We start from the raw sequence: 13,379 nt of genomic DNA on the forward strand, positions 1-13,379 counted from the left end.
CAAGGAGCAGGCAGCTGTCCAGCTGGGTTTTAGGGATGAGGGGATGAGTTCACCTTGCAGGAAAGAAGGTATGGCCATGCCTTCATCCCAGCCCCGAGTGTATTCTCTAAAAGATGCGGATAACTGAGATCTCATGTTCTCTTTTTCTAGAAAAGAGGTTCTGGGGACAGCTCATGTCAGGAGGGTGAGTGAGATGGCTTTGAGCCCTTTAAAGCCAGTTCTACTGACCTTCAGGTACAATTGTTGTTCTCAACCTGGGGTGGTGGTGGCATCTTGGTCCCCTGGGGAGATTTGGCAATATCTAGAGACGTTTTTGTTTGTCAACTTGGGGATGGGGGATGGTGCTACTGGCATGGAACGAGTAGAGGCCAAGGATGCTGCTGGTCATCCTACAATGCATGGGACAGCCCCCACAGCAAAGAATGATCCGATCCCAACTGCCAATAGTGCCAAGACTGAGAAGCCCTGGTGTATACTCTTCTTAAGGTATTTATTAATCTATCAGAGTTTTTTTACGACTGCAGGTAGAAATAGTATTTTCATTTCTAAAAGCCCTATTTCAAAGTGGGTGAATAGTGCACGTTTTCAAGGTTTGTGAACAACTTAAAAAAAAAGAGCTTATTCTCAATAGGCAAAAAATCACCTACAAACAGCACCATAAATTTGCTTCTGATCCTTCATGCATAGGTTTTTATCTAGTTGTGATCCACATATTATTTTCTGCTGTAAACCCAAGGAATTGATGAAATCTAAGGGTTAGTGTGTGTGTGTGCATGTGCTTGCATACACATTTGTCTTGCTTGCTGGGGGGGGGCAGCAAATGTGTCTTTAAAAGCAAATGCACATCTTTTGTGGCTCAGTTTTACTCCATTTCAGATCAAGTTCAATGTCCCAGGGCAGTAGAAGAGTGATTGCAGCTCTGACACAAGGCCCCAACCAGGAGCTCGTTTAAATTGAAGCACACTCATCAAAATAATTCTTAATGCTCTTATTTCATTAAAAAATCCCTTCCCCTGCCCAAAAGCAGTGTATGTGCATTTTAGATAATTATAAAATATAGATAAGCAAAAATGTGAAAAAAAATTTCCACCACCCCAAAATTGCCATTAACGCCAAAGTCCTGTCCTTCCCTTTATATATCCAAAGTGAGATCATCTCCTACATGTTTTGTGCCCTGCTCTTTTGTGGTTAATGATCTCTACCTTCACATGTCAGTACCTTTCCATCTCCTCTAATATTCAGTCTCTATTCAGATTTCCCCATGGGGCCCCCGGTACAGAAAAGCTGTATAAACCAAGATCCAATCGCAGTGCATACTTTGTGTCTAGTAGTAAGGTCCTATAAGGTTCTTCTAATCGAGCCCAGCCCCTTTTTCTCACCACATGGACTTGCTGAAGACACTAGGCCAGTTAGATACAAAACGTCCCAAATTCGGGATGGTGCTTCTTGAGGGTGTCGCTTATCTTGTTCCTTTATCCCTTGTACTTCCCGTACCTGGAAATTAGATCTAAACATTTGACGTCTTCTGGTTAAGCATTTCTGGTTAGTATGCCTCATGGGTGATGCTGGGTATTCTGTATGGCATCTGTCATAAGATAAGTGATATTTGGTTGACCTGCCTAGTGATGGGCTGACATTGACCACTCAGTTAAGGTGACAACTGTCTGATGGCTCCATGTACATTCCACGTCGTCCCCTGCTACTAGGAAGTAATCTGTGGATTGCTATTTTGGCAATATGAATTTCCAATCCCCATAAAGCATTTACCTAAAGTTTTTTTTGGATTTTCATTTATAAATAGCTTTACTGAAATATAATTGTCATACAATAAATTTCACATATTTAAAATGTATAGTTTGATATGTTTTGACATCCATCTATCTCTATGAGACTATTACCACCATCATGATAACAAATGTATTATCATCCCTAAAAGTTTTCTCATGTCCCTTTGTAAATTCTCCCTCCTCCCTCCCTACATTCTAGCTGCTCCACTCCATCCCCAAGCAATCACCAATCTGCTTTCTGTCACTAGGTCACTGTAGATCAGTTTTCTAGAATTTTATATAAATGGAATCACACAGTATGTACTTCCCGTCTGGCTTCTTTCATTCAGCATAATCTTTTGAGATTCATTCATGTTGAGTATGTTTCAATAGTTCATTCCTTTTTATTGCTGAGTAGTATTCCATTGTATAAATATACCACGATTTGTTTATCCATTCTGTTGCCAATGGACATTTTGGTGTTTCCACTTTTTGACTGCTACAAATAAAGCTGCTATGAATATTTGTGTACAAGTCTGTGTGTGGTCATATGCTCTCCTTTCTCTTTGGTATATACGTAGGGGTGGAATGACTGGGTCATATGCTAGGTGTACGTTTCACCTTTTTAAGAAACTGACAAACTATTTTCCAGAGTGATTATAGCATTTCCACCAGCTGTGAATGAGAGTTCCAGTTGCTCCATATCCTCACCAGTCCTAGTATGATCAGTCTTCTTAATTTTTGCTGTTCTGACAGATGTGTGGTGGTACCTCACTTTGTTTTTAATTTAATTTCCCTAATGTCTAAAGATGTCAAACCTCTTTTCTTGTGCTTATTTAACATCTATATATCTTCTTTGGATGAAGGGTCTGTTTAATCTTTTATCTATTTTGAATTGGGTTGTTCGTATTATTGAGTTTTGAAGAACTCTTTATATATTTTGGATACAAGTTCTTCCTGAGATGCGTGATTTGCAAATATTTTCTGCCAGTTTGTGACTCATCTCTTCATTCTGTTAACAGTGAGACCACGGGCTAGAAGAGCCCTTAGCGTCAATCTATTCTCAGGCCCTTGTTTTGCAGATGGGAAAAAACGAGGACCAGAAAGGTCAAGCGACTGGCCCAGGGCTGCACAGTTAGTTGGTGGCTGAGCTTAGAGCAGGTCTGAGCACCCTGGTTCCGGGCCCAGGGCTCTTTGTCTTGCAGTAGGCTGCCTGCCTCTTTGAGCTTCATCCATAAAACGGCTAAGCTTCTGTTCACTCTAACACGGGTTGTCGAGAAGCAAAATGTTCAGTCAGACTAATTACTTATCATCGTGGAGACCCGAAGATGCATTACTAAATTCTGCCTACCTTCCCCAGACTCTTTCAAAATGTTTTCCGGATTAGATTCATGCTGGTGTTCTAAGTAAACAGGTAGATTCATGAAATCAGTTGTCTGCAGAACTGTAATATGCCTGCAGCAATTTACTCTAAATGATACGCTGTGATCATTCGTCAGACAGGCCAAAAGAAGAGAGGAAACAGAGCTCCGTTCTGACCCACAGCCTGGCCAGATCCGGCTTGAGGACCCTTGAGGGAGCCAAGAGGGCAGCAGATATTTCTGACCAGTGAGTAGATTTGGGGCTGCAGACATTTGGGGGCGGGGACTCGTCAAACAGATGTTGGGACCTCAGATAGCACAGATCTAAAGGACTGTAAAGTTAGAAGGGACATTGGAACGCACCTTGTCAACCCAACCCATTTCACAGCTGTGAAAGGACGTGCTTATCTGCCTTGGCTGTAGTCACTCGGTGACAGATGCAGGGGGATTCAGTTGAGAGACGACCATTACAGGACTTTATGGGAGACTAGGAGAATGGAACTGAGGCTCAACCACTACGGGACAGAGTGGGAAAAGGGAGAAAATACTAAAAGCTTTAAAAAGGGGGATTTATTATCTTGATCATAGTCTCAAGAACTAGTGGCATCAAGTAAGGACATATAAATCCTACAGGGCTCAAACCACAGCCTCACCCAGGAGTGGCCCAGGATGTCACATAGGATGTCCCTGCGTTTGTAAGAAATTAGGGCTTGAAGACCTCGAAAAGCTCTTACCTGTGCTAAGATTCAATATTTGCACCCTCTTCTCCTTTCCTTCTTTCTCTTTTACTGAATGACTGCATGGAGAGTGCACAGACTATGTGTCACACAGATCTTACTTTCTCTTTTTAGCACGCTTTTGTGAAAAATTGTTTTATATTATCACTAAAGGGGTAAAGTGAAAGAGAACCCTTCTTTGGCTTAAGGGTATTTTCCTGCCATATTAGTCAGGGTTCTCCAGAGAAACAGAACCAATAGGAGATACATATATATATATATATACACACATACATATATATATATATACACATACATACACACACACACACACACACACACACACATATATATATATGAAGAGATTTATTTTAAGGAATTGGCTTGGCGTCCAAAGGCAGTCTGCTGGTGAACCAGGAAGAGCTGATACCACAGATGAAGTCTGAAGGCCATTTGCTGGAGAACTCCCTTTTGCTCTGGAGAGGTCAGCCTGCTGTTCTATTTAGGCCTTCAACTAATTGGATGAGGCCCACCACATTATGGAGGGCAATCTGCTTTACTCAAAGTCCACCAATTTTAAATGTAAATCTCATCCAAATACACCTGCACAGAAACACTCAGTATAATATTTGCCAAATATCTGGGCACCCCGTGGTCCAGCCAAGTTGACATATAAGATTAACCATCGTACCCACTTAGAACCTTCTGTGTTTATCTCCAGAATACCTTTTGGAAAGAGTTTTGTAGAAGCAAGCACCTTCTTTCACTCTTGTCATAAGAGTTTCATTTGTTGTACTTTATAGTCATCAATGTTTAATCCCTGCGTCAGTACCCAAGAAGCAAGAACTGTCATTTTCCTATGTGAAGCATCTAAAATAGTCGAATGCATAGAATCAAAAGTGGAAGGGTGGTTGCCAGAGGCTGGGGGAGAGGGTACGGGGAGTCGCTAATCACCGGGCGTAGAGTCTCAGTTAAGCAAGAGGAATCATCTCTGAAGACCTGCTGTGCAGCATTGTATGGTACACTTGTTGTATACTATACAACTACAGTTGTATACAAATCCAACTACACAATTGTTGTATAGTCAACAATTCTGTATTGTAGACTTGATTTGTTAAGGGGGTAGCTCTCTTCACAAATTAAGTTTGTGTACCCTGTGCAATTAAAAGAAGGTGAGGAGATGGACATGTATTTGGGGAGGCCGGTAACTGGCCCAAGATTGCACATGCATCAGAGGCCAAGTCAGGGCCCCGTCTTGCTGTCTCTGAAGCAGATGGTCTTGGCCACAAGGCCATCCAGCCTCCTGAGTGTCTCGAGAGAACCCCCACCTCAGAATGGAGCTCCGTCCTCTACTTGCCCTCGCATCATTTCAGCCCACGGGAGTTCTAATGGTCTTCCTCTTCTTTGTCTAGGGAGGAGGCAGCTGGAGTTAGAGATCAGAAAAGGGTGAGTGATGGTCCTAATGACGTGACTTGCTAACCCTCAAATTGCTGTTCTCCATCTGGGGAAAGTAAGGAAGGGGGGTTTTAAACAAGGGCATCTTCAACCGGAATGAGACTTTGTTCAACATGGCCTTCTTTATCACGAACAGTAGAAGCAGCGGTCTAGAGTCAAACAGGAAAATCCTAAATACTGTGTTTCTCCATGGATGACTGAGCAAAAGTCTTCACAACAGGAAACACAGTATTTCAATGAGTCTAGCCATGCATGTTTTCACAATTTAGCATCTCAGAAATTGGGGTGTGTCCCACAATTGATGGCATCTTAGCATTGTGTCATAGTTTGACAGCGATATATTTTTTTCCTTAAGAGAATATGAAAAAAATCAATGGCACCTTAGACTTAATGAAATATAGTGGTAAAGTCATGTGAGAATTGGGTCATATTGATGGTTGCTTGCAATACTTATTCGTTAACTTGAACTTTGGGTTCACTTTTTTAAATTTAAGAATTATCACAGTAAAATTAACTTTTATGGGTGTTACGTGTGCATATCGTTCTATGAATTTTAGCCATCTATAGATTCATGTAATCACCACCACAATTAGGATGCAGAGCAATTCCAGTCGCCCCCAAAGTCTCCTTTGTGTTAACCCTTCAGTCTTCCTTCTCTCCCCGCAATTGCTCCCCAACTCCTGGCAATCACTGATCTCTTCTCCATAGTTTTGTCTTTTGGAAAATGTCATTTAAAAAGATTCATATAATATGTAACATTTTGAGACTAGCTTTATAATTCATTCAATTCATTCATTCTACTGCATGTAATTCGTTCATTCAAGCTACTGTGTGCATCAAAGTTAATTCTTTTTTTTTTTCCTGAGGAAGATTCACTCTGAGCTGACATCTGTTACCAATCTTCCTCTTTTTTTTTTTGCTTGAGGAAGACTCGCCCTGAGCAAACATCTGTGCCAGTCTTTCTCTATTTTGCGTGTGGGTCACCACCACAGCATGGCCGCTGACGAGTGGTGTAGGTCGCGCCCAGGAACTGAACCCAGGCTACCAAAGCAGAGCATGCCGAACTTAACCACTAGGCCACAGGGCCTGCGCAATAGTTAGTTCTTTTTTATTGCTGAATAATATTTCATTGTATAGATGAGCTCCAGTTTGTTTAATCAGTCACCTGTTGAAGAAGTTTGGATTGTTGCCATGTTTTGGCAATTCTAAGTAGAGCTGCTATAATCTTTCATGCATGAGCTCTTGTGTGAATATCAGTTTTATCCTCTGGGGTAAATACTCAGGTGTGGCTTTTTATGAAACTGCCAAACTGTTTTGCAGAGTGGCTGTACGATTTTGTCTTCCCACCTGCAACGTATGAGAATTCCAGTTGCTCTATGTCCTTGTCAGCACTTAGTATTGTCCGTATTTTTAATTTAATCATTCTAATAGGTATATAGTGGTATTTCACAGTGGTTTTAATTTGAGTTTCTACAATGGCTGATGATGAACAACTTTTCATGTGTTTATTTGCTATCCATATGTACCCTTTGACTCAGTATCTGTTCAAGTCTTTTGTCCAGTTTTTAGTTATTTGCTCCCTTACTATTGAGTTTTGAGGAATTTTCGCATATTCTGGATGCAAATCCTTAGTGGGATGTGCGATTTGCAGATATTTCAGTCCAGCCTGTAGCTTGTCTTTTCATTCTCTTAAAAGTGTCATTCATGGAGCAAATGTTTTTAATTTTAATGAAATCCAATTTATCTTTTTTTTTTCCTACTATGATTCTTGCTTTTGGTCATATCTAAAAACTTTTTGCCTAATCCTAGTTCCCCTAAATTTTCTTCTAACTAACCGGTTTATAGTTTTACATTTTACATTTAGGTCTATAATCCATTTTGAGTTAACTCTGTATAAAGTGTGAGGTTTTGATTGAAGTTCATTTTTTTGCATATGGAGTTCAAATATTTCAGCTCTGTTTGTTGAAAAGACAATCCTTTCTCCATTGAACTGCTTTTGCACCTTTCTCAAAAATTAATTGGCCATTTTGTGTAGGTCTATTTCTGGGCTCTCTATTCTGTTTTTCCCCCTCACCAATACAACACTGTCTTGACTACAGCAATCAGATTCCCTCTGATTTTTAAATAGACATCATCCTATTAATGAGATTTGGCATATCCCATGTGGTGTGAAATGCTGATCTAGGCCGGGTCTACACAGAGGTAAAAATCGAAAGACTAAGGAAGCTTCTGAGAGGTGAGGGTGGGTGCCTCTGGGACGCGGAAGCTGGGAGAAAGGAAGGGATGGGGCAGGGCTGCAGCTGTCTGTTATACTCGGAGTAGCCACACCCTGACTTTGTATACTCTATCTGCTTTACTTTGAAATGTTTACTATCAGTTTTATTATTTAAAAGTAAATGGAGGGAAACAGGTGAAATGTTAGTGGACATTTTAGGGGTGCTGGTGATGTTCTGCTTTTGGTCCTGGATGCCACTTACCAGGTGTCTTCCCTTTGTGAAAATGCATTGACCTGTCCGTTTAAGATCTGTGCCCTTTTTCCCTATGTGTATCTTACACTTTAACCAAACAGTTTACCAAGAAATGTAGATTCCTTTAGGGACTGAGATTGTGAGTTGAGAGAGTAGATGAAGAATTTTACTTTTCACGTTATAACCTTCTGCTGTGTTAATTTTTCCCCCATGTTTTGGTGTGTTACCTTTATAAACTGTTATTTAAAGGGATTTTTGGGGAGTTCTCGTCAAGATGGCGCTGTGAGCAGACGTTGAACTCACCTTCTCACACAAACACAACCAGGTTACAACAATTTTAGGAAGAATCACCCTGGATTGAAAACTGAAAACTGGATAAAAAGAACCCCCACAACAAGGGACAGTCCTGACGAAAGCAGAAGAGGCAGTAACTCCGGCCAGAGAGGAAAAAAGCCACCTTTGGGAGCAGTGGAGCTTCACAGCTGGCCAGGCGGGAGCCAACCTAAGAGCATCTCAAGATGCCTAAGAGTCTCGTACTACTATACGTTGGAAGGAGGCCAGACTTCCCCCCGGGAGGAGGTGGAAATAGGTGAAAACTCTCCGATCCCCGACCCCCAACCCCCGGACAGCCTAGTTCCTGCAGGAAGCTCTCTTCCAGCGGACTCCCCCATAGCATCGCCACACACCAAGGGCGGGAGTGTGCACTCACCAGCGGAGCGACGGTGGAAACAGGTGACAACAGCCCTACTCAAGCCCCCCGCGATTACACCTAAGCCCAGGGGGAATCCCCAGGGTCCCGCACCCACCAGCAGGGAAGGCCTCCGCTCGCCATTAGCAGGGAGGCCCCGCCCAGAATCCAGAACAAAGGGAAGCTCCTGGTGGGCGGATTCCCTGGCATGGCACCAGACCGCAAGCTGCTGCTGGGCCCACGGTCTCTGGCACATGGGTCGGTGCAGGGGGCGCCCGGACTTCCCGTGGATGTGCTTGGGGACACGGTTGGAGCTCCAGCGCTCAGCTCTGTGGCTAGGGGGGAGGCTCCAGGGTCCTGCACCCCCCTGGCAGGGAAAGCCTCTGCTTGCCATTGGCAGGGAGGCCCCGCCCTGCATTTGGAACACCAGGAAGCTCCCTAGAGCAGAATTCCCCACAAGGCAGCAGCTTACAAGCCACTGCCAGGCCCACGGACTCTGGCCATGTCCCAGATGAGGCAAGGGGCTCCCAGAGATCCTGTGAGAGTGGAGTGGGGCAGAGTGGACCTCTGGTGAAATGGCTACGTAGCCCAGGGGGGAACTCCAGGTTCTTACAGCAGCCTCAGCAAAAGCCTCTGCACAGCACTAGTGGAGAGGTCCTGACTGGCAATCGCAAGGCAGGAAGGCCCTGGGGCAAAAGTAGCACAGCTAGGTGAGCTAACGACAGACTGCAGAAGATACCCATAGCTCTGCTGGGACCTATAGTGGACAAGTGTGATCTTGTGGGCTCTGTTAGGGACAAGTGGCGATTATAGGTGATCCTGCTCCTGGCTGCTGGGAAAGCCCACAACACCGCTGCAGACCACAAGGAGGGAGCGCATCTAAGTGGGCTGCAACAGTAGGCATCAGCAGCCTGAGGCCCCCTTGCGAAGGCCCCCACAACCGACGAGGGACCCCACAGGACAACTGGGACTATGAGGAGGGGTCCAGGTCCAGTCAGTAACAGCTGACAGGGTTCCTGGTTGGTGCAGTCTAAACAGCTGCCACCCCCACCCCCCCTCCCACAGCAGTCATAACAAGTGGAAGCAGTGACTAAACTCTATCTCTATGTGGAGGCACAAATCCATGCCATTAAGCAGTATGAAAAAATATATTAAATCTCCAGAACAGAAGGAAAATGATAAGCACCCAGAAAACAACCCCAAAGACAATGAAATCTATAACCTAAATGACGATGATTTCAAAACTGCCATTATTAAAAAACTTGAGTTAAAAGAGAATTCAGATAGACAACTCAATGAGTTCAGGAGCTATGTCACAAAAGAACTTGACACTATAAAGAAGAACCAATTAGAAATACTGGAGATGAAGAACACAATGGAGGAGATTAAGAAAAATCTGGACTCTCTGAACAGTAGGGTCAATAATATGGAGGACAGAATTAGCAATTTGGAGGATAGGAATATAGAAATGCTGCAGACAGAGGAGGAGAGAGAACTAAGACTAAAAAGAAATGAAGAAACTCTCCAAGAATTATCCGACTCAATTAGGAGATGCAACATAAGGATTATAGGTATACCAGAGGGAGAAGAGAAGGAGAAGGGGGCAGAAGGCCTGTTCAAAGAAATAATAGCTGAGAACTTTCCAAACTTGGGAAGAGAGATGGAACCTCATGTCACATAAGCCAATAGATCTCCAAACTTTATTAATGCAAGACGACCAACCCAAAGGCATATAGTAGTGAAACTAGCAAAAGTCAATGACAAAGAGAAAATACTAAGGGCAGCCAGGCAGAAGAAAATAACTTACAAAGGAAACCCCATAAGGCTATCAGCAGATTTCTCAGGAGAGACCTTACAGGCTAGAAGAGATTGGAATGAAATATTCAAAACTCTGAAGGACAAAAACCTGCAGCCAAGAATACTCTACCAAGTGAAAATATCCTTCAAATATGATGGAGAAATAAAAACTTTCCCAGATAAACAAAAGTTAAGGGAGTTCATCACCACAAAACCTCCTCTTCAAGAAATGCTCAGGAAGAACCTCATTCCTGAAAAAATCAAAAAAAGGAAAGGGGTTACAAAATCCAGAACAAAGGAGATAAGCAGAAGGACAATAACACAAAGTAACAGCTCTCCATCAGGACAAAATGCAAAAAAACCAGAAAACAAGTGATAAAATTGCAACAGTAGGCCCCACGTTTCAATAATCACTCTAAATGTGAATGGATTGAACTCTCCAATCAAAAGGCACAGAGTGGCAGGATGGATCAAACAACAAGATCCAACAATATGCTGCCTCCAGGAAACACACCTCAGCCCCAAAGACAAACACAGACTCAAAGTGAAGGGATGGAAGACAATACTCCAAGCTAATAATGAACAAAAGAAAGCAGGTGTTGCCATACTTATATCAGACAAAGTAGACTTCAAAGCAAAACAGATAAAGAAAGACAAAGAGGGGCAGTATATAATGATAAAAGGGACGCTCCACCAAGATGACATAACACTTATAAATATATACGCACCTAACACAGGAGCACCAAAATTCGTAAAGAAACTATTAACAAAACTAAAAGGAGACATCAACAGCAATACAATAATAGTAGGGGACCTCAACACCCCATTAACACCAATGGACAGATCATCCAGACAGAAAATCAATGAGGAAATTATAGAATTAAATGAAAAATTAGATCAGATGGACCTAATAGATATATATAGGACACTTCATCTAAAAACAGCAGGTTACACATTCTTCTCAAGCATGCATGGAACATTCTCAAGGATAGACCCTATCTTGGGAAACACAGCAAGCATCAATAAGTTCAAGAGGGTTGAAATAATATCAAGCATCTTTTCTGATCATAATGCTATGAAACTAGAAATCAACTACAAGAATAAAGCTGGGAAAGGGCCAAAAATGTGGAGAGTAAACAACATGCTACTGAACAAACAATGGATTATTGAAGAAATTAAAGAAGAAATCAAACATCATCTGGAGACAAATGAAAATGAAAACACACCTTACCAAATTATTTGGGACGCAGCAAAGGCAGTCCTAAGAGGGAAATTCATTGCAATACAGGCTCACCTCAATAAGCAAGAAAAATCTTACATAAACAACCTCAAACGACCCCTAATGGAATTAGAAAAAGAAGAACAAACAAAGCCCAAAGTCAGTAGAAGGAGGGAAATAATAAAGTTAGAGCATAAATAAATGATATTGAATCAAAAAAGACAGTAGAAAGGATCGATGAAACAAAGAGTTGGTTCTTCTAAAAAATTTTAAAAATCGACAAATCCTTAGCCAGACTGACTAAAAAAAAAAGAGAGAAGTCTCAAATAAATAAAATTAGAAACGAGAGAGGAGAAATCACAACAGATACCAAAGAAATACAAAGGATCATAAGAGAATACTATGAAAAACTATATGCCAACAAATTGAACAACCTAGAAGAAATGGATAAATTCCTAGACTCATACAACCTACCCAAACTGAATCAGGAAGAAATAGAGAATCTGAATAGACCAATCACAAGTAAAGAAATAGAAAAAGTAATCAAAAACCTCCCCAAAAATAAGAGTCCAGGACCAGACGGCTTCTCTGGAGAATTCTACCAAACATTCAAAGAAGATTTAATACCTATCCTTCTCAAACTCTTCCAGAAAATAGAGGAAGATGGAGCACTCCCTAATACATTCTATGAAGCCAACATCACCCTGATCCCCAAACCTGACAAGGACAATACAAAGAAGGAAAACTACAGGCCAATATCACTGATGAACATAGATGCAAAAATCCTCAACAAAATTTTGGCAAACCGAATACAGTAATATATCAAAAAGATTATACACCATGATCAAGTGGGATTTATACCAGGGACACAGGGATGGCTCAACATCCACAAGTCAATCAACGTGATTCACTACATTAACAAAATGAGAAACAAAAACCACATGATCATCTCAATAGATGCAGAGAAAGCATTTGACAAGATCCAACATCCATTTACAATAAAAACCCTCAATAAAATAGGTATAGAAGGAAAGTACCTGAAAATAATAAAGGTCATATATGACAAACCCACAGCCAACATCATACTCAACGGACAAAAACTGAAACCCATCCCTCTCAGAACAGGAACAAGACAAGGGTGCCCACTTTCACCACTCTTATTCAACATAGTACTGGAGGTTTTGGCCAGAGCAATTTGGCAGGAAAAAGAAATAAAAGGAATCCAAATAGGCAACGAAGAAGTAAAACTCTTGCTGTTTGCAGACGACATGATCTTATATATAGAAAACCCCAAAGAATCCATAGAAAAACTATTAGAAACACTCAACAACTACAGCAAAATTGCAGGGTATAAAATCAACATACATAAATCAGTAGCATTTCTATATGCTAACAATGAACTAACAGAAAAAGATCTCAAGAACTCAACCCCATTCACGACTGCAACAAAAAGAATAAAATACCTTGGGATAAATTTAACCAAGGAAGTGAAAGATCTATACAACGAAAACTACAAGACCTTCTTGAAAGAAATCAACAATGACATAAAGAGGTGGAAACACATTCCATGCACATGGATTGGAAGAATAAACATAGTTAGAATGTCCATACTACCTAAAGCAATCTACAGATTCAATGCTATCCCAATTAGAATTCCAATGTCATTCTTTACAGAAATTGAACAAAGAATCCTAAAATTCATATGGGGCAACAAAAAGACCCTGAATTGCTAAAGCAATCCTGAGAAAGAAGAACAAAGCTGGAGGCATCACAATCCCTGACTTCAAAACATACTACAAAGCTACAGTAATCAAAACAGCATGGTACTGGTACAAAAACAGATGCACAGATCAATGGAACAGAATTGAAAGCCCAGAAATAAAACCACACATCTATGGACAGCTAATCT

Source organism: Equus przewalskii, chromosome 10, assembly GCF_037783145.1.
Source record: "Equus przewalskii isolate Varuska chromosome 10, EquPr2, whole genome shotgun sequence".
Taxonomy (NCBI): domain Eukaryota; kingdom Metazoa; phylum Chordata; class Mammalia; order Perissodactyla; family Equidae; genus Equus; species Equus przewalskii.